We start from the raw sequence: 24,037 nt of genomic DNA, 5'->3' as shown, positions 1-24,037 counted from the left end.
GATATAGCCTCCTAGCCAGTCCCCAACCAACAACGTAGTCCTTCACAAAACGCTGAGAGTGACGTGCCTGACTCAGTTTATGAAACGGCTATGAGGCCTGAGAGCCAGCCAACTGTCCGAGCTCAAGGGCGAGAGTACAAAAGTTACCGATAGATCGCCTCCAAAGGCGGGCTGGGTAGGTGCAGGATTACCGCAGCAGGCAATCCCTCGGACTTAGCATTAGCGCCGGTAGCCCTGGTGATCCACGTAATCACCGGTGCTGGCGCAAATGAACGGAAGAGCAGCTTGTTCGTCATGAACTAGTGTCGAGGCAAGTAATCTATATACCAATAAGAAATACCAGATGTGCTCCGTATAGGGAACAAATGCTCATAAATCCTATGGAATCGCCAGATCCGGGCCGTCAATATTTTACCAGTTAAGGGCGTCAGGGAGGGCCCTTGGAGAATAGTGGAGACGACGCACAGCCGCCAGAGAGGTCACCAGTCGGAAAGCATTGTATCAAACACGCGAGATCATTTAGGCACCCATTCTCCGACTACGACGGTTGACTAGGCCCAACGCCTGGAACAGGGCTTGCACAGATATCATTGTCGAATACTGCTATTTTTCAACATTTACTCAGGAGAGCAATGGCCAGCAATACCGGCAGACACTTACGTACAGCAAACACATTTATTTGGCCGTTGTTAGATCATTCAAACTGTTTTGAATGTACATAGTGTGTCGTGCCGTTATTCGGCTTAAACGTTCGATGAAGAACAATTTGAATTTTACTCGTCGGAAGCTGAGGACGGAAGCCCTCGAGTTGGCGGGTACCGTGGTCAGCAATATAACAACGGTAGAAAACACCTACAGAAGAAACATAAACAACAGTTCTCACAATGATGATATAATAGATTGTGATCAGTCTGTGACTTTTGGATGGTCCAGACGCAGTGCCTAAGAGATACAACCGTGGGGAAACAATTGCCATCGGGGAAGTCGGTGTGTAGAGACAATGAGATGAGAGTCCCGTTCAATAATCTTGCTACGAAAAAAAAGCAGGGCAGAATAAAAAAGGATCTAGAATAAAAAAAAAAAAGCAAACTCATCATGGTGCCAAACAATGCATCGTTTCCAGAATTTGAGCAGAAATTAGCGATTATTCGGTATGTTCATGCGAGATGAACATCCACCGACTGAAATTACAAACTCCCTTTGTTCCTTGGAATCGACGCTTTACGTTATTGTCGGTTTCTATGCGATTTCGGAAGATTCTCTGAGGGGTCTGAGCGTCTCCAAAGATTTTCCAAAGGGTTCCAAAACGTTATGAAAATTACTTAAAAATTGAAAAAGTACACTTTTAATACACCTGGATCTTTTGTATGGAAATTAACGGCCTTTTGCCTATTAGGTTGTCCAGATAGGCTCGAATAACTAACCTGAAACTTTTTGCGCCCTAAACATTTTGTCTGGTTATTCGCGGTTTGAAATTGTTGCATTTCTGAAACGTTTGACCTTCCATCGGCCCAAAGATGAACCTTATCAATTATATGCAATAAATATAACCGTCAATAGTAACAACTTCAAAACATGCACTTGTTAAGAAAAATTAAAATATCTATTTATGTTTAAATATAGCCTCACAGACGCTTTATAGGAAAACCCTGAGATTTCGGTGTTTCATCCTCTATATACATATATATATGTATATATATAATGTATATCAAGCTTGTTAATAACGAGTGACAGAAGTGGCGTGAAATTTAGAATAAACTCCAGAATCAGACATCCGATGCAGGAAGGAGGGACATCGTTGAGTGGTCAAAAGTTTTCCACATATGAACGGATGGCGGACGGAAAGCAGGCACTGGCGTAATCTTGGTGACTTGATGATATGCTAAGAACAGTCTGTATGGCCATACACACAACCAGTTCGGAGCGGAGTTCTCGCTTTCTTTAAGTATAGCAGAGGAGTACTTGAGCTTGTTTTGTTTGTACGTATTGTTACTGGCAACAGTTAAATATAGCGTAAATCTTCTAAAAATTTTCTTATTTTCACCACTGTGTCATACTGCTATGTGACATGTATCTCTATAATAATAATAATTATGAGCACATGGCGAAAGCTTCAAGGAACTCTGTCAAGCAAACCTGATCTCGGATTCGTACCACCTTCAAACACCTGGCAACTATGGTAAATTACTGTTCTTTGTCACTGTGACTACCTGAATAATTCAGTTTTGCTGATGCCTCACAGATACGCTCGGTGTATCCAAGTGATGCTGACATTTCGTGATAAGAGGTCCTATGAAATGATTGGCCCCGAGAAGCTTTTTTTTTTTATTGCTTCGTATGTACTGCCCATCATACCGTTGCCTTTAGCTAGTCATTATCATCCTACTTACCTTTGACATCGTACAATCCCTAAGACGTCCACGTACGGCTTCGAGCTTTGGTAATCGTCGATCGTCCAATGTTAAAATACGTTCGATATATGGTAATGAATTATGTCAGGTTGCATCGACCGATGATCAGCTGAGTCCTTATACTTGTCACCTATATGGTGACAAGTTCGTTCTATATGAACGAATTTGACCTTTGTATTATTTGTTAAATGACTAATATGAAATTAAAAGCAATACTAAAATGCTTTTCAGCCTATTATATTGAGGATCTTATACGATTAGTAAGCAAGCTTTTGCGCTCCGACTCAATATCGTACCACGAGATGATCAATCATATTAAAAAGTACTGTGTTAGCCATAAGTTTATGATTATGTACTACCGCTATAAATGTCACTTGGAAGTATGTTTCTAAGAAAATGCCTCGGATTGGTAATTTCGTAACGCGATAGTGTGGCTGTTGTGATGCGAGCACGTCGACGAAGGTTTATGGGTGACGTTTTGATATCGAGTTCACAGACGTATTTCTGTGGATGCTGCAGTGGTACACAGCATGGGATGACACCCACAATGCCAGGTCGTTTGTGGTCGTTTATAAACAGGATAGGCCTATTAGGTTATCGACAGCGTACCCGCGAACCAATCAGTTAGCGATGACAATGCACATGTGTATCGAGTGCATTATTGCGAGCACATGCTGAGGAAAACAGTCAACCTCGTTACTATATCAGAGTTTGATTATTATTGATTGAATTAGATTGATTCTTGAAGCTTGGTCCTTTTTTCCGGAACCGCCTTAGCCTGCGCATATGCTATCGGCGCAGTTTCGGTCCAGTCAACATAGAATAGCATAGTTTCTAGTGGAATGAATAGGGGTGACCTATTATACCAGAGTGTAGGCATTGTTGTCCATCTCTGCAATGGGACACGAGGAATAGGCTTATTGCGAACAGTGTATGTGTATGCCCGAAGCTTTTATGATTCGGCTTGAGAATGTATGACGATTGTATTGTAGCTTTTGTACAGAGAATATAACGCAACTAGTGCCTACAACAGGTTACGAGTTACAACTCTGTTAGCCTGTCGCTAGTCGATTGTCATTCGGAAGAGTGTGGCCTAAGTTTGGCCTGAAAAACGACCCAAGGGAGGGCTGGTAGTTGATGACGTGAGGACGCTAGCTTGGCAATCGTGCCATTGTCCGTCTTCCTACCAGAAGCAACAGCCTTCAGTCTTCGTGCGTTCTCAGCTGAGCGTAACAACGAGCCTGTACCGACCGGTTCTATAACCAGCGAACAAAATAACGGCGGCAACATTAATTAGTGAAAGCGCACAGTGTGAATTTCTCTACAATATAAATGCATTACAGGCACATACAAATAGAATAATACGCTGCTAAGCTATTTATATATTGAATTAAAATGTACTCTTCTTCGTTTGAGCTTTTTTTTTTCGAGTTTTTCCCTTGCTTATACGCTACCGCTAATGTAGCGGCACCATCATGAGTATCTAAATGGAGGGCAAAAGCCCTTTGAATGTTCCATTTAGGCAGACAGCCGGTAAGTAATAGGTACTACAATATGATATGAAATTAATGATTTATCTGATACTTTACATTTCAAGCCTGTAGCTCGAAATGTCGGTCAGATGATTGGTTTGTCTGTGAGTCTGCTTGTCCGCGTCTATATCTGACAATATATGCTTGCTATAGCAAGATAGTAAGCCTGAACGAGCCGTCGCTTAAACGAATTCTTTACTATGACAAAGACTTTTACTTCATCTACGTCATCACCAAGGCCCTTATCATTACGGTCGTCTCAGTGGGATAACTAATAAACGATGATTTGACCCTTGCGAAGGAAGCGTTTTAAATGAGTACGTAGATCACATCTTTGATATCTGTAAAAACACGCTACCTCTGTATTATCAATGGGACGGTATCTGCAGCTGCTTATTTTTACACTGATGATCTACGTTCCATGCCGCCTTCGCGCACAACTACCAATGGACGTTATTCACGATTCGGTGTCCTAAAAGGATGCGTCGATTCATAAGGACCCAGTATAATCAGTAATAAATGTCATAGCTTCTTCTGAGTATTTTCGGTATATTCAATTGGACGTCTAAGCGTAACTAAGTTGCGCACGTACCGTAAGAACTATTAATGAGTGAACAATGATGTAAAGTTTCGTATCGTTTTTTCAAATGAATGCCAGAGATTTTTCGCTCCTCGCGTGTAGAAACAGAGAACCTACACACGTATGTAGAAGGCTGTTATGTAGATAGGTGGTTGTAATTGGCGATTAATTTTGATGGGATTCTTATGCGATGCAGAACTTAAGTGATCTGGTATGGCATCTACCGTAAGGATGCGTTGCTACCAGCAACAGATACTAGTCTGCGCACAATGCCGATACGCACCAAAGAAAATGCAATCGAATATCAGCCTTAAAACGCAAAAAAATGACTGGCATCACGGTACTCATCGGCTTGCACGCCGAAGATGCACGGGTAACAACAAATGGCCTGTTTAAAAAGAGAGATAAAGCTGAAGTCTATACCGGTAATCGTGTGAAAATTGCCATTGCCATACAGCCGTACGGCTTTCCTGAACCGCAACGCGTCTTGTGCCAGCTTCACCTTCAGCAAACAGCTGCTTTGTCTAGACGACGAACGAGAGTGCCAAATCTTTATACTATTAGATAGTAGACTATTACTGTTACGTAGAATATATGTATGTTTGATAACTTAATTACATAAACGTATTACGTTGTTTCTATAGCAGATCCGAACATTCTTAGGTAACACAATAGTAGCATAGTGTCAGGCGTCGCAGTTGTTCCATCGGAAAATTTGGAAAAATCTGATATCGTTTTCAATATCAATATTAAACTACATAACATATAATACGTGTCAAATACAGTTCTTTGCATAAATTTTTGTCAGCGTAGTTCTGTCCAAATAACGTTCAAGTTACTAGTCGTTTTTATTTTATTGATTTTTCACGAGTACTCCTAATGTCTTGTACGAATACGTTCATGTAACAAAGGTCGGTCGCTACGAAAAGCGTAATGGTCTCGTGTGCCGTCATATTTTCTTTTCTATAATATCTACGGAAGTGGCTTACTGCTCAAAGCGCTCAAGGTCAGTCATTAACGCGGCAGGTGTTACACGACAGGTTGTCCATGATAGCTCTCTTGTAGAGGTAGGCCATTTTAAAAATAGAATATATTTTTCCCCGAATCGCACTAGAATGATTGAGATAGCTCGCCCTTTGCGTACTAGAGGATAGCTAAGTATATCCGAAGCGGGGTAGAGTTGCCCCTTTGCCAAGAGCGCTTAAACATCAGGCGCACAATGATCAACTGCTGCAACCCACTGGAACTGAAATATCCCCCCTGTCCTAATCACTAGAACTGTTAAATGTATTAGATATGATCCTATTTGTATCTTTATATTTCTACATGTTTCTAAATAAATGTGTTCACAATTACAACAAGCAGGGGCCAGTATACTGCGTATTGTCGATAGCGTGCATCGCTATCGATCATGCAACGTGCATGCAGCTGTATATAAGTTATTACGCTATACAGGTAACGTGGGATTTTATTTTCAGCTATAGCAGTCCATTCCGGTAACTTTCCGTTAATAGTGCGTAATCGGTAGGATTTCATGGATCGGCTTTTAAGTTTTTAACCATTCATATCACATAAAAATTCACATCGTCAATAAAAAGGCTTTGCTTCTTAAAAAAACTGCAGGATAAAATACAGTGGAGTTAACCATTCATTTTTAGGTTTTAAAAAACTGTGCGGTGATGTTTTTCCTCAAAGCTCCCAAAATGACCCAACCAACTAGAAATATTAACTAATAGAGACTAGTATTTTCAATACAAAATTGAGATCTAATTGCAGCTGTTTTTCTGCCCATACAGGAATCGTCAGAGAAAAGAACTGGATTAAGTAGATTCTTTGACTAAATAAAGTGTGATAACGTAGCATTATTTGTCGGTTTTTGTGGAAGGTATTCCGTTTGCGGTACCGATTTTTTTTTATTACAGCTTTCAAAAAAGAACGCAACTTCCTCTTATATATGAGTCTAGGAAAAGTATGATAATTGACGTGTCTTCACTTACACAGAGAATGAGCCCTTTGAACTACAGAGTTAAGCCGAGATCACGATGAACTTAAGAAGAAGGAATCGACAATTTGGAAAAGAAGTTTTAGATTTTTCTTGGATTCCAGTTATTGGCGGCAGGAATATGCCTTCGCCCGCCAGTGGTTTCGGTTCATCCCCTTTTAATAATCTACTGCACACGATCGCAGGAGGCACAGTGCTCATTCTGTTAAGAGACTGGCTACTTTTCTGAAATTGTGAAGTCGTGTTAGTCTTCATTCCATTAAAAAGAAGACAATTTGTTATATATTATATACCTATTAGACTATAGATTAAATACCTAATGACGTATATAATAAATATATTAAAATTCGTTATGTTAGTGCTCGGTATATCTTTCTGATGGGCATTTTTTGCTATTTTTTTTAGCTATTTCACTTTTTTTCTTGTAGTCAGCCTGTTGCGCAGATTCTTTCACGCCGACTTAAATGGTTGACGACTTGATTGATCCTAATACACGGTCATAGATTTATGTATCCGCGTTGTCATGTAATACTGATATAGGAGAAATGTTTGTGGGTTCCTTATCAATGTTGTTGCATTTTCGTGTCACGCGCCGGGTAGTAGAATTTCGGTTTATCGTTTAAGCCGAAGCCGCTATATTTCGCAATGGCATATACGTTTAAAATAAATCACACTTTTATAGAGAATCTTCAACGCTGTCGAAACAGGAGACAATATTACCATCCAGGATAGCAGACTAAATTGTTTGCGTACTATAGGTGTAAAATTCAAAGCAGGTGTAATTGTGCTAATACCTCGTCATAGTGTAGTTACTCAATACAGAACGGTATATTTAAGATCTGAAATATTTTTGCGAGCTCCATCTTTGCGGTGCATTGTCTGTGGTCACTCACAAAGTAGCTTGTTTCGATTAGAACGATGTTTTCGGAGGTTCGCGTACTTTAAGATCGTACACATCTAAATTCTGCTGACTGTGACAACCATTCGCCTAGTGAGCAACGTGTATCTTTGTTATCGGGTCCCTATAGCGAAATACCCCAGGCGCAAGGAGACCAGTGCAGCAATCATGATCTAACATAGTCCGCAAGCTCCAAGAAAACGTAGATCCATCAGCAACTAGTCCAACGGATGTTTGAAAGGATCAACAAATTGAGATCTTGGTGACGGATACCACGTCGACAGCATCTGCATCGGTTGCAGCAGGTGTCACAGTAAACAGGTCGGGCGACTATCTAGGACCGTCATCGTCAGCAACATGGATGCTACCATGAGTCAGTCCAACATATTCAGCGCATTGTCTTATGGCAGCACGGCGACCGCTGTCAAAACGCAAGTAAACACGCGCCGGAGGTTATCTTGCATCATCAAGCTACCAATCAAAAAGCCCAATAGTTCAATCAGAAAATTTGCATCAACATAGGATTGACCCTGTGCAGAATGGACGAACCGGTTTCAGTCCTACAATATATGTACTACCTCAGTTCGAGAATCCGACCCGCTGGAGTTGTACATTTTGCCCTGAAAAACTGCTGTGCTTCGGAAAACGGTCACCCAAGCAAGAAACGCTAGAAGCCCGCATTCTGCTACGTGTCAATGTCCCATCTGCCATAGTCGCATCTTTCGTGACTCCAAGGCAGGAAGCATACTACAAACATAGACACTAGAATTTTCCAAATAAATTTCAACCGCTTCCCGCTCGCCTACGATCTGGTTACCGAATGAATAACCTTTCTGCTTGCTACTTGCTTAAAACGTTTTTTTATATACAACGTGCACCCAACGATTTACATTGCAAGTGTGGGGTAGGGAAATCAGTTTATCTTCATCGAAATGGAAGACGTAGTCGTTTATTTCATTTAAATCTTCCCGAACTCCGCCAGAGATACGGAAACTTTTTAGACAAAGTTCACCCATCGAAACCTAGCAGTGGTCATCGTAGTTGTTGGAAAAAGTTTTAATGTTCATAAGACGCTACGGGGGGCTCTAAGAAGAAAATAACGGTGAAATGCTGGTCAAATGGGTGGCACGACTCGATTTATACCTAATAAGTATCCCCGACCCGACGTTGAGACGCAGCTTACAGAGATCTACTTTGGATCCGTCTTTCGGCATATATTCTTCCTCCCGAGAATCGTAGACTGTACAAGAAAAAACGACGCAGAAACACTCTCTGACCACTTCTACGTTACATGCATCTTACGCTCAATCCCGTTCATAGCCGCTGAAAACATGCCCAGATTGGTCAGAGGCACGGACTACGGTAGACTTAAGCGTAAATTTAATGGGTGGATCTTGCAGGTATTAGATATAACAGTTTTAAAAATGTTAGATAAAGGATCCGACACTCGCTAAACTCGCTTACATATTTCTACGGTACTGGTGAAAGGACCGCGTAGGACGGGCCCAAAACGACTGGAATTATTGCCAAAGAACGTGTACACAGTTCAAATCCCAGCATTTGCCAGACTCGTCTTCCCTGTGGTATGAATGCAAAAAGGCGCGCCGAAAACTTCGGGAATAGATCTACAAGGGCAAACGGATCAGTGGAAATAGCTTTGCGAAGAAGTGGAGTCTTACCCATAGGAAAAGGGCTACAAGAGCATACCAGGTAAATTATAGCATACCCCTCCGCTTCTTCCCCCTGAAGAAGTGCATAGAGTTATAACCGCGTTATTTCCCGACAGATCTGCGCCTCGCCTATTTGCCTTTTCTGCTGACGCGAGTCTCAATTTCTTCCTAATAATCATTCATGAGGTGAAAAGCATTGTTTCAAAAGTAGTGCCCGAAAGCCCGACGCAGTTCCTATGGAGATAATGTTCATCCAGACCACCAGATCAAAGATGAAAGAAATCTTTCAGCGGATGGTAACAGATATGCTTCAGCAGGAAAGTTGCGCGCCTTGCAATTATGTCGAAGCTGGGAAAATAATATGAGTATGCTACCGTGTTGTCGAAGAGTGTAAAGCCTATAATCAACTGCAGCCTAGTTAGGAAGGTGGACGGCAGGAACGCACTTGCAGATTCAGGACAGGTCACTGCACGTACGCTGCTGTCAAGCAGGTACTGGAGATCGAAAAAGCCCTGTGGGCAATGATAACACACTGCTTTATAATCCTCCCTGGACGTAAAAATGCCTTCAACTCAGTGACTTGGAACGAGAGAAATGATGCCTAAAAGTCATTCGATATCTCACCATATACGGAAGACGATACATTAATTCTTAGGTGAGAGACGGATGATTTCCTACAGGATACAGGCCAGCCCGCAGAATATTACTTACAACTAGGTAGACCTCACCTCTTGGGCACGCACTTAATAACGTATGCAGACAATATTACGCTGGTTCTAAACATTCGATACTTCTAGTATCTGGAGCGAATGGCGGATGTAGCCCTCGCAGATATCTCGGCTCAGCTAGGGGTCCGACGACTCACCCTAGCGTCGAGAACAAAGAAGCAGTAATGCTAAATGGACGAAAGCGTCGGCCAGGATTACACAACGAAATGAACGGCTATCCAAACAGGTCAAATCACTGGAGGTTTTTTCGACCGGGACCTAACTGGTACGTCATACATCCATTACCCAGCAGAGTAAGCCACCCAACAAGCGACAGATCTTTAACGCCTGCTCCCACAAAGCAGAGAAGTAGCCTCAGACGGTATAAGATGCTTTCAGGATCTGACAAGGCAACTATCGAAGAACAAAACCTATGAGCGCATAAATGTCTGGACAAAACGCAACGTTTAATCAGCATCTCCAAACAAAACCACACCATAGCCACGGTTTCTGCCCAGGTTCTAGCGTGGCAAATCGTGCGGAATCCCAAAGTTGTTGAATTCTCCGAAAGACAAGCGAATCCGATCACGGCAAGAAAAACCATCCACGAAATAGCGGTAAAAAAAATGGTTGCAACGGTGAAGTTCGATCCAGCCAGAAGAACCTGGTTTCTGAACTAAATCCTTAATCCTGATTTGAAGGAATAATACGGATACGGATACATGCCCTGACGTACCCATTAATCCAAATGCTTACGGGACATCCAAGGAGTACCGCTATTGAATTGGCAAAAACGTATCTCTCACTTAAGCAAGCTGCGATATAGGAAAGGTAGACAGGACTCCGCATACTTTCATGTGGCCCAGGATTTAACGAGAACCGCAGACATCTACGGCGGGAACTTGGCTTCACCCAAGATTTAATATGCGCTCAGATATTAACTGCAGTATTAAGGGAAGAGCAATAAGGGAAAAGAATAACAGTGTTGGCTAAACGGTACAACACAGATGAAAAAAAACTAGGGTCAAGGCGAAGTGTAATGCGTTAGAACGTTAACTCAGAATAAATAGGTTTTTTTAGATGCAATGATTTTCGGTAAAATTTCCTCATAAAGCGGTCTTCGAGTACTAAAAAAAAAAACAAAAAATAAACTTTAAAAAAGGCAAGGGGTTTCAGAACTCCGAATGATCCTGCACTGGCTTTACTAAAACTACCAGTAACCTTACCATATGAAAATTGTGGTTACATATATAATAAGAAGACTGAGCGTCTGTCAACGTTAAAAAAATTACCACAATTTTAAACGTAGTTTTTTTTTTGTCCCTAAAAGCTGATACTGAAGCATTACTATTATTATATGCAATTATGAACTTGGACGCAAAATGAACGTCTGCATCTCATAGTGATCTGTATTTATATATAGATAGCTATACGGGTTCGGTTATTTAAGACGACCGCCAAAAAAGAGGCGTTTTCGCTAAAACTATTCCCTGCTGTCTGTATCAATCAGGTATAAGAAATTTTTTCCCTTTAGAAGAACGCTAACACCTTTGCTATTCATGAGCGCGATTGTGTTTTAGTACACAGCGCGATGTTTTCCCATTCTTCTTTGAAAAAAAAATATATATTTGCGGTTGTTTCTGACATCGTATAGCTATAGCGCCATTATGAACACAGTTATTGTTAAATCACATATATATATATAAGTAATTTGCCGAAGAGAAAACAAATAATGAGTACGGCTAGGTATGATGATGTCAGCCCCATAAGCCTTTGCTATATAGGTTCATATGCACGACGTTAGCGAGTCCCATAGAATGTGTCTGTGTCTGAGTAAATGGTAATGTGGACACGAGTATGAGCGCTGAAGAATAATAATAATAATAATAGTAATATGGGCGCAGTTCATCTCTACTATTGACTTGTTTCACAACAACTCAGATAAAAGGAGAGGCAAATCCTTAGGGAGAAAGTGAATTCCCTAGAGATTTGATCAGGTTATCCAATCAGACAGCCAGCCATCTATGTTTTTTTTACCGTAAAGTGTCACGCCTTCTACCCTTCCCCTGATCTTCTAAGCGCATAGCAACGTAACGTTAGTTGTACTGCCAGACGATAGCACTGTAGGAAGAAATGTTTATTCTTCGCCCCACCTCTGCTCACAGATCTGTGCTCTCCCCTTTTGCTTCTTATTAGACTGATAATCATTTCTCGCCACGAAACACTTACACACGTTTCACCTAAAATACTGGACGCTGACAATGGTAAATGGTTCGCGCCTTGAATTGTGATTCGACCACTTCAGAAATAGTAGCGGTGGTAGCGATAAGCTGGTAGGTAGAGGTTGTTATCCTAATGAAGTTGCGATTAAAACTGGGCAGGTTGAAGCCTTGCGACCGCGTATCACCCTTTAGCGGTTTAGTCGACGGGTAAAAAGCTCTTTGGTTAAATTAATCATAGGGCAATGAAATAGCTCTGGTGATGAGAAAAAGTGGAAACTGATCGTGCCGTAACATGTCAATACTTGCCATAAATCCAAATATAGACATAAAAAGAGGGAGCGACATAATGCCTCGCCGCTCGCTCGCTATATATAGATATTAGCCCGCTTTTCAATCTCTTTAGAGATGGAACACTACAAATACATAGCCCGTTAGTACAAATATGTAGTCCATTGCATACGAGAAATTGACGAATTACATCCAGGCCAGGACCAGTTACCGCGTCAAATCAATAATAACCGTTTTACCAGGTAGTCACTAGATTGAATTTTGCCACATTGTACCTATCGCTGGCAAAAATTGTCGCCTCAAGTGACTTTTATGAAATTTTCTTGGATACGAGGCTTTCGATCGCAGTGGGCTTATCTAACTGACGTATATGTTAAAATGGCTTGATAACCGGTACCGCCCAAACTTTACACCACATCATTCCCTACGTGCAGTGTATCGGCTCACACCGCACTGTACATTATGACTCATATTATAGAACAGCACACCGATCTCGTGAAAATGAATTCTGCCATCCATTGAATAATGTCGACAATCACGTTTCATAGCTTTAAATAAAGCAAGCAGAGCTATTACACCTATTTGCATGTCGACTGAACGACCGTCAGGCCATCTCAAACCTGCTCGAAATTCTAGTCTCGTTCGTTGAGACCTATCCCACGGCTGTTTAGGTCCGCTGGTTAGTGACCATTTAGCATCTGGCTGATGCAGGTCATGGCACTCAGACGATTGCCAGGTCCAGGATGGGAAACCTCCGGCCCGTTAAAATGGACGTCAGCACTGAATTCGTTTCCATTATGCATTACTGTCATAGGCTATTTCGCTAATGGAATGGCCATTTACCGAATAATTAACAAGACGTATCATCTCATCTGGCATGATGATCAGCGTAGTATTTCCGCTAAACGAGGAAGATAGCGCACTTCATTAATGCCGTAATGATTCGTGCTCTACGTACGTGTAAAGGCGCACACAACGTACACCTAAACAGCACATGCGTAAATACCCTCAATTATACGCTATTGTATTGTTACAATAGTTCTAGTTTATTGTTGCTAATGTGAGCGGAGTGATTTGTAGTTAAGCTAGCTCTAGATAAAAGGTTCTAATGTTTAAAGCACATTACCAATATTTGTTTAAAAGAGACAATGGCCTATTTAAAATGTGGACACCCTCTAATAACGGCCGCAAGGTGGCGCAGTTTGTCCAGAGGCGCCAAACAAAGTAAAATTCAATATGAGACAGGTCGTTGAAGCATAATTGAGAGCTTTAGACAACTCTGTATGTATAATCATATAAATCGCTTTAATAACGTTTAGAGATATTTTGCCTTGTTCATCGGAATTAGTTATTGAACATTTAGATAATATGCACTGTAGGACTATATCGTATATCGGCAATTTTAAATTTTTTACTGTCTTCAGTACAGTGCTGTCGACTTAATATAGCCATAATGTGGAGGGCATTATGATGGACACGTTTCGCCCGACTTGGCCTTGAGAAGTTGCTTTTTTTGACAGAGCTAGAAAAAACCTAATGCTTTAGGTGCTTCATTTTGTGGCGGTAACTCAATTGTGAACATTCGCTCAATTTAGGTGGCCTAAGCTGTATAGTTGTCCTTTTACTATTCGACAATTTACGTTATATACAGCTTATGAAATAAAGTTCGAACTTCAAGACTGGCCTAGCCGTCTGCTTGCTTCTGTTATGCTGGCGTCCAGAGTGGCCACAAGAAAGACTTACGTCAGCCACGAACGCTATCTGGATAACGCTCTTCTGTCTTCCCACTCACACCGTTGACAACCGTTCCAGCTGCCAACGCATTTCAACCGCGTCTCAAGCGTTGCGACTGGAAGAAATTGCTTGTTCCCTGAACAACTCGATTCAAAGTAGTCTATTTAATGTAAATAGCACATCGAGAATAAAGCTAACGTTTAGTGACAGCGATCCGGACACACACAACGCACAGATACCGACTGATAAAAATTAAAGTCTCAAATAGCTGGACTGTTATCATTATATGTGTGCCCCTACTTACTATGTGGAAGTTTGACTTTCATACTGTTTTCATAGGAGGGGCACACTCGACACAAATGGTTTTCTACTCAATGTTAAAGTTTGAACTTTGTTGTTCGTACGCGTATAAATGCGGATGTGTTTTTTGTCGTTTTCGTTCGAAATCTTAAATCAGTCTACGATCGCTTTGACCCTTTTCGGCTATTTCCGTAGTAGAGTTTCATACTGCGTGTATCTGAGCTGTTCAAGATGCTAGAAAACGTGTAGCAATTTTTTCGCGTCGATATAGAGGGTGCATTGCGGTCAACGGTTGCTATTTCGCTCAGTTGTTTTGATGTCAGTAAACATTTTAGCTTGAAAACAGACGGGTCCTCGAATTCTGGCATAATATTGTTTTTTTTTTGTCGAAAACTTCTGCTATTATCAACATTTACGATTGAGGCTTTGACGATAGCTTCGTAAACGTTTAGAGGTAAATCAAAGTCTTAGCTTACGCCAAATATTCCTGGACCTCTGTCTATAATGTTTATAAAGTCTGAAGGCTGAACATTTGGGCGTGGATAATTTTTCGTTAATTCGCTTATTGCTAGCACGTATAATTAATCCACTACTTGCAAATGGGTATGGAAAAAAAGAAGACCTTTCTGTATACGCACGTGCCATAGTTACGAGATTTCCTGAGTTGACATTTGCCAAAATTTGATGCCATGCATTTCAACATTTCATAATGAAATAGGTATCAACATTCTACGGTCGCTTGGCAGAAGTACTTCATCATACTGTCAGCTCTATTACTCCATCAGAAGGACTGGCTTCGAACTTTGAGACGTCCTGCACAAAGCCACCAAGACAGACAATGCTGAAACGTGCATCACTTCCTCCAATGTCCAATCATGAGCTACCGTGTATATTCCAAGGTATCACGTATTACACTATGGTCGATGTTTGCTGAATCACAAGCAGCTGGTCGGCGCGCTACGTATCCATCCATAATGGCAATCCAGCGTTTAGCTTTTCTATTATGTCTGTCTCATGACTGTGAATGTGATCGCTTGGTAAATCCTACCAGAGTTCTGGGCTTATGCCATCCTTATTGATTCAATCCCGTAGCAGAACAAGAGCTTCGACCGCATGTGCAACAAACATGGCCTGACAGTAGTTTCCGTTCTGAAGACTTGGGTTTAGTCTGGAGCGGCCCAGCATCATGCTGACATTTTGGCTACAGGAGTTCCTTAATGATCGGCCATATTCACTGAATTACTATTAGGATGTCTGGCGTTGACTCATGATTTGGCTAAAGCCTTAAGTCAACCTCCGTTTCTCAAGCCATCGAGGATCATGAAGTCGTTTTTTCACACTGTTTCGTCTCTACTCTAGCAAATGTATTTTGTCTACCTTCTCGTATATTACTAATAGGGATGACGCAATCCAATTACTATCAGTAGATAGCCTTTATAAATATGGCAGTGACGTCTTAAGTGATCCATAAAAAGCAACGGGAAGCCCGTCCGTGTAGGATTCCCATTACATAAATGACGCGAACGTACCGTAGGAGCATATGTAAGGGGTGTACACGAGCTCGAATTTTCATCATGGATTTTTTGCTTATTTCACAGGCTGCGGAACGCTGCTGCACACAAACATAGCCGAGCAATTATTGCTCATATACAGTTTTACTACACAAATTTACTGTGACATGCTCTGCATGTCTTGCCAAGAAAAATATACTGTTCTTTTTTCGTTTGAAACGCTCGAATCTTTTTGAGGCCAACTTATTAATTATCAACCCATTGAAGTTAATAATTGCAGGGCTACCTTCGCATCTATGCAACTTTACACCAAAGAACATAATAATCTTATAAATCTTACAGTTTTTATATACATAATATATAGCCATACAAACTTATGATGGTTCGAGTGATTCTGGTTTTCGCAGGTGGTCGTATTTAATTTCAGCCTCGTAGTCCCTAATTAATGACGACAACGGTCAGACTGCGTTTGCTGTTTTTGTATAAATATGGGAGATAAAAAAAAGTTCAATCATATAACGTAGCTTTCTATAACCAACGAAAGCATTCCCAACGTCAGCCACCCAAATGAATTAAATTTGTACGAACTTCACTTGTATGCACGATAAGTCTATCTTTCGTACACGAGCTTGATTCAATGCAAGCGCACTCGACCCTTTACACTTACAATTTATAGCGGGGCGTGACTTCTATCACGAAAGCATGATTATCGGCTTCAATATCCATATGAATCCGCAAACGACCTTTATGAAGGCTGAGACAATATTACTTGTAAGAAATGGCGGATATTTGCTAATGGGCGTGAAACATCGCCTAAGTGTATTGAGGGTATGGAAAAGCAATACTGTTGATCCTGACTGCGGAGACTAACCGTTGTTAAGATAGTCTCCATAGTTTCCAAGGAACCTGCTACGCTATGGAACCACAGACGGCTTAAAAATTGATACGGCGTATACATTTCCTATACTAGTAGGGCGTGGTCGTCGTAATCGAAAGGAAGCTTCTCAGAAGATATTATACAATAGCTCTACTGCGTGTACTTCGATACAGTTAATGCGAGCGCTAAATGAAGCTTTCAAGCGCGTATTTATACCAATACATTTAAAGTTTTCGATGGAAACTCAAGTGTTCCACCCAGAACAATAGGTGCACAGTTACCAGAGGCAAATCAATGCTAATGAATAGTAGTGATCGATAAATGACCTTTCGTCCCCACCTGCTAACGTTATAGCGATTATATATTGCCCTACTCACAGATATACTGCTTTAGAAACACTCCATGGGCATATGTTAACTAATATAAATGCACGTGTTTTTTTTCTCTAGCTAATTTGTACATCAGTAAAAGGTACATACTAAATAGCAACGATCTACCTTCTAACATGTCAAATGGCTCACGTTGCGGGTTGGCTCAGACGCCACGCTGTTCGATCTGTATACATGTCACTGTGTCTTTGGGTATACATAGTTATTTCAACTTCCAAAAAACGTGCAAGTCTGCTTTTCCTAACAATTCTTGCCACATGAACTACGTCGGTTCAATCCGTATCAGGCAATAGTACTTCCTTTTTGAATTATGACGCTTCTACACAACCCCTTTACTACAAGCTAGGCTACCCCAAATCTACGGCCTGCGCTCGTCCCCGAGCTCTTCTGCATCCTGGGTATACCGGCAAAAGGAAGGCAAATATCCACTAGCCCGCAAGACTAGTTAGGTAAAGCTAATATGTTACTATAAAAATTGTCGGAGAGTTCCGTCCAAAAATTATACGCCCTAAATATCATTACTGCCGTTCAGTAGGGAAGAGGGCGGACCCCAGCTAGCATCAGCTGTATACAAACCGTATATTACCTCGTTCAAATGCACGTTGAACTGGTCATGCCATTTTTCTACACAAACTTCTGATAGCAGAAACGAGAATAAAACCGAGATCGCGCTCGCATACGTCCCGCCTTCATGCAAGGCTAAACCTTAGTCTGCTCGAGCATCCCCAGGTCTTGTCGTAGTCAATAGACGTGCCTTATGCCGCAGAACCGCTCCAGCTGATCGCTTCTCACAATATGTTTGCTGTATTTGTTTGTCTATATTGTTGTTGGCGCTGCTGCTCCCGTTGAATTTGAGCACAGGACTGGAAAAAAACGATGTTATTGCTTATTGCCGTACTGTGTGACAACTTTCAAGAACGCCTTCAAGAAAGACTCTCTGAGCATTTATCTGTTTATTTTGGAAGCGGTACAACTGCCGTTTCATCGACGGTACAACAGATGTTCCCAAAAAAACTCTTCTTGATTTCTTAAGCCCCCGTTGTTCTCCCCTTGCTTGTGCTACCCAAATATGTTCTTTTGGCCAAAAAACCTGCCAGGGCTCGCTGATCAGAGTTGACAATGCCAACGTGTCGGTTGGCAAGCGGCCTTTTTTTTCATGGACAACACCGCAGTAACGCCGCAGAAAGAAACATGCCTGAATGAATGGCCTTTAGTTTCGTATTTGTTTTTCTTTTCAATGGCTGTTTTCTTGGACATACATCGAGAATCTTTTCCTATCATTCCTTGGTGTTTTTTTTTGAAAATCAGCTACTAAACACGCTAAAATTTTCTGCCGCGTACGCCATTTTTAATTTAAGGTGCATTTTGCGTCTCTTCCAATAGATCGTCTTCATTGCATATAACATTGTTACGGTGAGTTAGTTCTTGCCGTTTTTTTTTTATGTTAAGTGCTCAATAACCACGGTGTCGCAAATACTGATTCAGTCTAATAAATATTTCAAGGTTTTCTATCTGGCATATCTGGCGCCGCTGATAACTTGGTAATGCCAGAGAACGACGAGGTCGTGCCTATTCAATTTAGTGATGTCAAGTGTCATCGTGTTGTTATCCAGATTTCTAACTGCTATTTTAAAAGAGGTTTGCCTAGCTGAGGTGACTTCTATGGGAAAATCCGAAGATGGTCGCTGAAGCTAATTTATAGGTAGGTAGCATCCTTCATGACGTAGCAACACCTAGGATGTAAATTCGCTCTGGTAACATAGCTTGCCAGATGCTTAGCTGCAATATACGAATGTAGTAATTGCATATTCATTTAGGTTGCGTGGCAAAAAAAAAGTCCGATTATTGTCGTGGAAACGGAGTTCCTGAGAAGAATGAGAGGTTTTACAATTTGGAAAAATTTTTAGTCACAGTTAAATTAAATTCACAACTTAAATTAAAACAATTCTTTTAAAGGATGGAGAGTCTTTCTTAAAAAAATAAAGCAGCTGGATCGGAGTGCGTGCAATACAATCACTTCACAAACATAGATCGCTCAGCGGAGATTACGGATTGTTAAGAAGCTTCTGAGAAAGCGCGTTGGCTAACCGTCCTAATAAGAAAAAGAAAAGTTGGCACACATAGAATGTTCTTGCCGACAGCTTCAGAAATTGGAAGAAGATGGATCAATAAATAAAAAGTGCGCAATGTTCTTCTGTGTGCTCCTGTAACCTTCTCCAGAGCCTCCTGGACAAAAATGTGCGGTCAACACATATATTACCGACATGGCGCTGACAAATCCAACCACACTCCTCAGTAATTTAACTAACATTTTACATCGCTACTTTAACACCCATTCAGTCATGTCCTGCAATCATCGAACTTTCTGTAGTTGTGACAAAGTCATGCTTCTATGCTCCTTGAACATGTATCGTATAATACGGTTGCAAAGCGTCCTTTGAATGATCACTCCGAAGGTGAACTTCTTCTGTGTACGCTCGTAAAAAAAACAGTGAAACAATTTTTACCATCATTTAATTTCTAATCATTCTGTACATTGCAAGGATATTTCTAGCGTAGTACTGCGTTGTATCTAGAAAGGCATTCATCACTAAGGATCAGAGCGATTCTTGTAATGCTAACCTGCACTTGCAATCGCGACTTTTTATGAGGAAAGGCATGTGTACTGTTTTCTTTCTCCCTGTGACGCCTATTGTCCTAATATATCTTTAGGACACGATTAGTGTCCTGAAACTGTTATGTTCGACGTGAGCGTCGATAGGATGCAATGCAATGACGGAAGCCAACTATACAATACAATTGCTTCTAATTCACAGTATGTGGTATGCGTATTTCGTTGTTGGGTTTTCAGTAGATCTAATAGCTAGCTACGTAACTTCGCAATTAGGTTTTAGCAAATTCAAAATCTGCAGCTTTTGTAACAGGGCAAAAAGGAGCTGTAAGAAAAAGACAGTCTTCACAAAATACCCAAAGCTTAGAACCAGCACCTTGGACATGCTTAAATTACACAATAATGCTAAAAATTAGTCCGTATTAAGAATTCACTCGTGGTTCAGTAATAGTTCTCAGTCGACCATGTAGGTCCATCAAGCAACAGGCTCGCTGAACTACTGCCACCGCAATAAATACCGCACGCTTTTAGAACATCTAAAAATAATAAGTTAGGCTTTACTAGCAGGAACCGCCGTCTATTTCTAGTTTTCCTCCTGCAGATTCTCGGTAGAAAAAATAGGGTGGAAATTGTCGACCGAATTGGTCACTGTACGAAAGAGCTATTCTGTACTATAGTAGCAAGTATATTTTTTTAAGGCCGTTTTTACTAGCCTTCCAGTGCTGTTTAAGCTCTACGTCAGCGGGTAGGGATCCACGTGCGTGAGGTAGACACAACTTCAATAAGCACGTTTAAACGATAAGGGGCCCATCACTCGTTTCCGTGATAACAATCTAGCAGCACAGAGAGAAATCGCTTCTCGATGTAAAATCAGTACTGGTATTTTGGCAAAGCACTACCAACTACTATGCTACAGTGTTACGGAGAAAATAACGGGTCACGAATCTGTCTGAAAAAAACGTTTAGTCACCCCAGTTATGCTGGAGCCACCGGAGGTTAAAGGGGCCCGATAAGTTATATCCAATAGACATTCACTTCGATTGACTTGCTCAACTATCACGTCCGGTGGCGCTCCGAAACGGAAGCAGCGTAGTGACATAATGGCGCGCAGATAGGTGGCAATGTTAAAGACAAGTGAAATATCTATTTTCGCTAAAAGCTGCTTTTAATATGTAACATAATGAAAGCTAGCAACTAAAGGCAGTAGGACACTGAACGAGTCGGCAGAAAAGTGGTCCATTCAATAGAAATAATTTTAGTCTTAAAATTGTATCCTCAAGAAGCCAAATGGATTTAAATTAGAACGAATATTGGCGGGCTAAATGTCGTAATGCGCATGCGTTCATCCGTTAAGTCTAGTACTTTAAGAAGAAGAAGAAGAAGACCTGTTCTCTGTAAACAACAAACTCATCATGGTAGAAAACAATGGATCGTTTTTACGAACCAAATGAAAATGAGCCGTTATCCAGTTTCTTCACGCTAAATTCGAGAAAGGTTGTAAAGTTCTTTCTTAGAGTGGCACTGACAGTCTACATTAATGTCAGTGTTTATGCGGCTTTTGAAAGAACTGAAACAGGCGTAAGGTACATTGGAAGGTCCTAATATGTTTCAAATTTGAGGGTCTCAAAATGATCGAACTAACCTGTAAAAGTCATCTTTAATATGCCTAAATGTTTGATAATTTAAATAACAGCCGTTTTGAAGAAGGATAATAACCAATATCGATTGGGTCGTCCAGATCAGCTTCAGTAGTTAGTATTTCTAGGACTTTCGGCACTTTTTGGTGATTTTGAGTTCTAGTATTTTTGGGACTTTTGCCTGTCGCCAGCCAGTATAGTGTATGATTCCGTCGATTCGTTTTGTATGTAGAGTATTTGAGCGACATTTTAACGACACTAAGTTTAGATCTACCAATATAACTTGATGCAAATCACGATTGAAAGGTTACATGTAGGTTAATAGCAAATACTTTGCCAACGACTAAAGGATGGTTTAGGTCTTGAATTGGAGCTGTAATGGTGGCGGATCATGATTTATTGAAATGGAACTGAAAGTACATATAAGAAACATTCACTGAAATGTTTAGATGCAGTATTAAGGACAGAGCGTAAGAAGAAGACTTGATTAGGTTGTGGATATTATAAATCCAATTAAGTTCTCATATAGGCATGTAAAATATATGAAATATAATATGCGAAGTATACTTAGAATATTTATGGGCTTGCAGTTGCTTCCTTTCAAGCATTCTGCAATCCCCTAGTCAATATAATCAACTTCAAATCAAGTTATCGGAACTAAACTTGTGGAGTGACTATAAACTACTCTCTATAATCTCGCTTAAGGTGATTTCGTATAAAAATGTGAGCGAAAATTGTATAGCACGATGGTCCCATTTGTTATAAGGCTGGCATTTAAGGCGTTCATTAAAAGCCTTGACCGTTTGGACCGGTGTACGGTACCATTTTGACTGTTATTATTGGTGGATTTGTGAAATACATGGCCACAGTTATTATATATAAGGAGATTTTTTAAGTGAAGTTAAATAAACGGTTGATGATCTCTAAGAGCTAATGTCGTCGGAAAACTGTGTCGTACATCACAAAAAAAAGAAACAAAAGCGCACCAATCGCGCTTCTTTGTGAGTTCGTCGTACATTATTCTGCTCGATAACAACCATAAATAAGCAATCACATAATGGAACCGTTGCCAGTATGGATCGATCTAAGTAAGCTCCTTGTGTCGTCGCTGCTTTCATTGTAATCGTATGGCAGAGACAGACAATACCAATGATGACTGTCTCGGTCGTATTCTCGCACGCTAGGTAAAAGGAAGCGCTTTGTTTCGCTGCTCTTTCTATCAGTAATGCAGTGACATTTTCTAACAGCAGCGGCGGCAGTAGTAGCAACAACGGCCCCGTAAGCTTTGTTGAGCTCGCTAGCAAGCAGATAGCCAGCCAGGTAGGTAGGTAGGTAGGTAGGGGCGAACCTGTACAGGCAACTAGTCACCTACTCATCTACGTACGTAGAGGACAATAGGTGCGAGAACTGTTCTATTAGCACTATTCGTTTCTGACATTGCTGCTCTTGCTGTCAGCGTTATTCACAGCGATTTGTTTCGTAAAGATGATCTAGTTGATAAGAAGGCCCTTGATGCGGCCGCCGCTGCTGTAGTAGCTGAGGCAGACAATATTTACAGGCCAGTAGCATAGTGTTGCCGTTGGTTGTATATCTTGCTTACACCGCGGAGGCGCTGCCGCCGCACCTGGCGACGACTTTGCCTACTAACCAAATATTTTAATCTAGGCCGCTGCGTCCAGCCTACATTTCCTAAGAGGTACAATAGGAGTGAGCTGCGAGTGATGTCCAACGGACGGATGGGGGAACGAATAAGCACGTCGGTATACTCTATCCTGACCTCCGACAGTTGTCCTAAATGGCGAAGGCGCTCTGACTCAAGTCACACATGATAAGCCAAGTCCGCGACCAACCAATCGACTTGCATCTCCACTACACTAACCATTATTACCATTGCTAATGCCAGAATGTGTGTACCGCAGTGCGGCAGTGTTAGGCCAGTGCAACGAAGAGTCACGCAATGAATCGCCCGTTTAATGCTACAACAGTAAGGTACAATGTGCTTGTATGTACGTTGCTCGCAGGGTCGACGTGCTAGTGGTCCTAAGGAGTGGGCGTAGGGTATGCCGTAAGGACCAGCCGCCGTTGAGGCAATATTGTCTTAGCCATCATCAGTGCCTAATCAGCGCAATATACGCTCAAAGATATTGGCCTTGCAATGGAAAGGATTTAATCGTACAACTTGCATCGCTTGCGCGATCACGAACGTTATGTGATCGACTGCTCAGTACCATGACCAACGCTAGGCTACTTTTCGAAAGTACGATGGACACAAAGACGCTAGACTGGTAGCTAAATCACTGTACTAAGTGTATATAGATCACTACGACTACGATTAATGGTAGTGCCAAGCCGAAGTCGAAATTATCGACCAAGCTTACGCTTTATTGAATAAAGCGTCTGCACAAGCAGACTTACCAAGCGCTGGTCTAAGGCATGGCCTAATCCGCTGCAGATCATTGCACTGATGGAGAAGCCCCGTGCAGACCGACTTTCATCGCCATTTCGTCCATGTTCTGGCTCGCGTCCAAGATCTTTGATTTGTTCCTGACATCACCGTCCTCGATGCCACCGCTGACGCTGTCGTGGGCGAAAGGCAGCAGGCGGGTTACGTCATAGCATGGAAGCAGTATGATAGGGGCGGTTTTGCGGTAGACCCAAAGGACCGAGC

At 41.4% G+C, this 24,037-nt stretch overlaps 1 protein-coding gene and 1 long non-coding RNA gene across 4 annotated transcripts in view; both read right to left on the bottom strand.

Annotated features, from left to right (window-relative positions):
• Positions 1-24,037, bottom strand: part of LOC111246274 (cGMP-inhibited 3',5'-cyclic phosphodiesterase 3A-like) — a 90,234-nt gene that overhangs the window by 55,492 nt on the left and 10,705 nt on the right. The window lies entirely within an intron of this gene.
• On the bottom strand, positions 6,397-23,923 carry LOC147757028 (uncharacterized). The gene is made up of 3 exons (XR_015324982.1): positions 23,785-23,923; positions 17,708-17,984; positions 6,397-6,750 (listed from the first exon to the last, which is right to left on the bottom strand). It is a non-coding gene; the product is annotated as an uncharacterized LOC147757028 (long non-coding RNA).

Source organism: Varroa destructor, unplaced genomic scaffold (assembly GCF_002443255.2).
Source record: "Varroa destructor unplaced genomic scaffold, Vdes_3.0 BEIS01000003.1, whole genome shotgun sequence".
In the NCBI taxonomy this organism is placed as follows: domain Eukaryota; kingdom Metazoa; phylum Arthropoda; class Arachnida; order Mesostigmata; family Varroidae; genus Varroa; species Varroa destructor.
The sequence above is the reverse complement of the archived record's forward strand: the minus strand, read 5'-3'. Positions and strand labels throughout refer to the sequence as shown.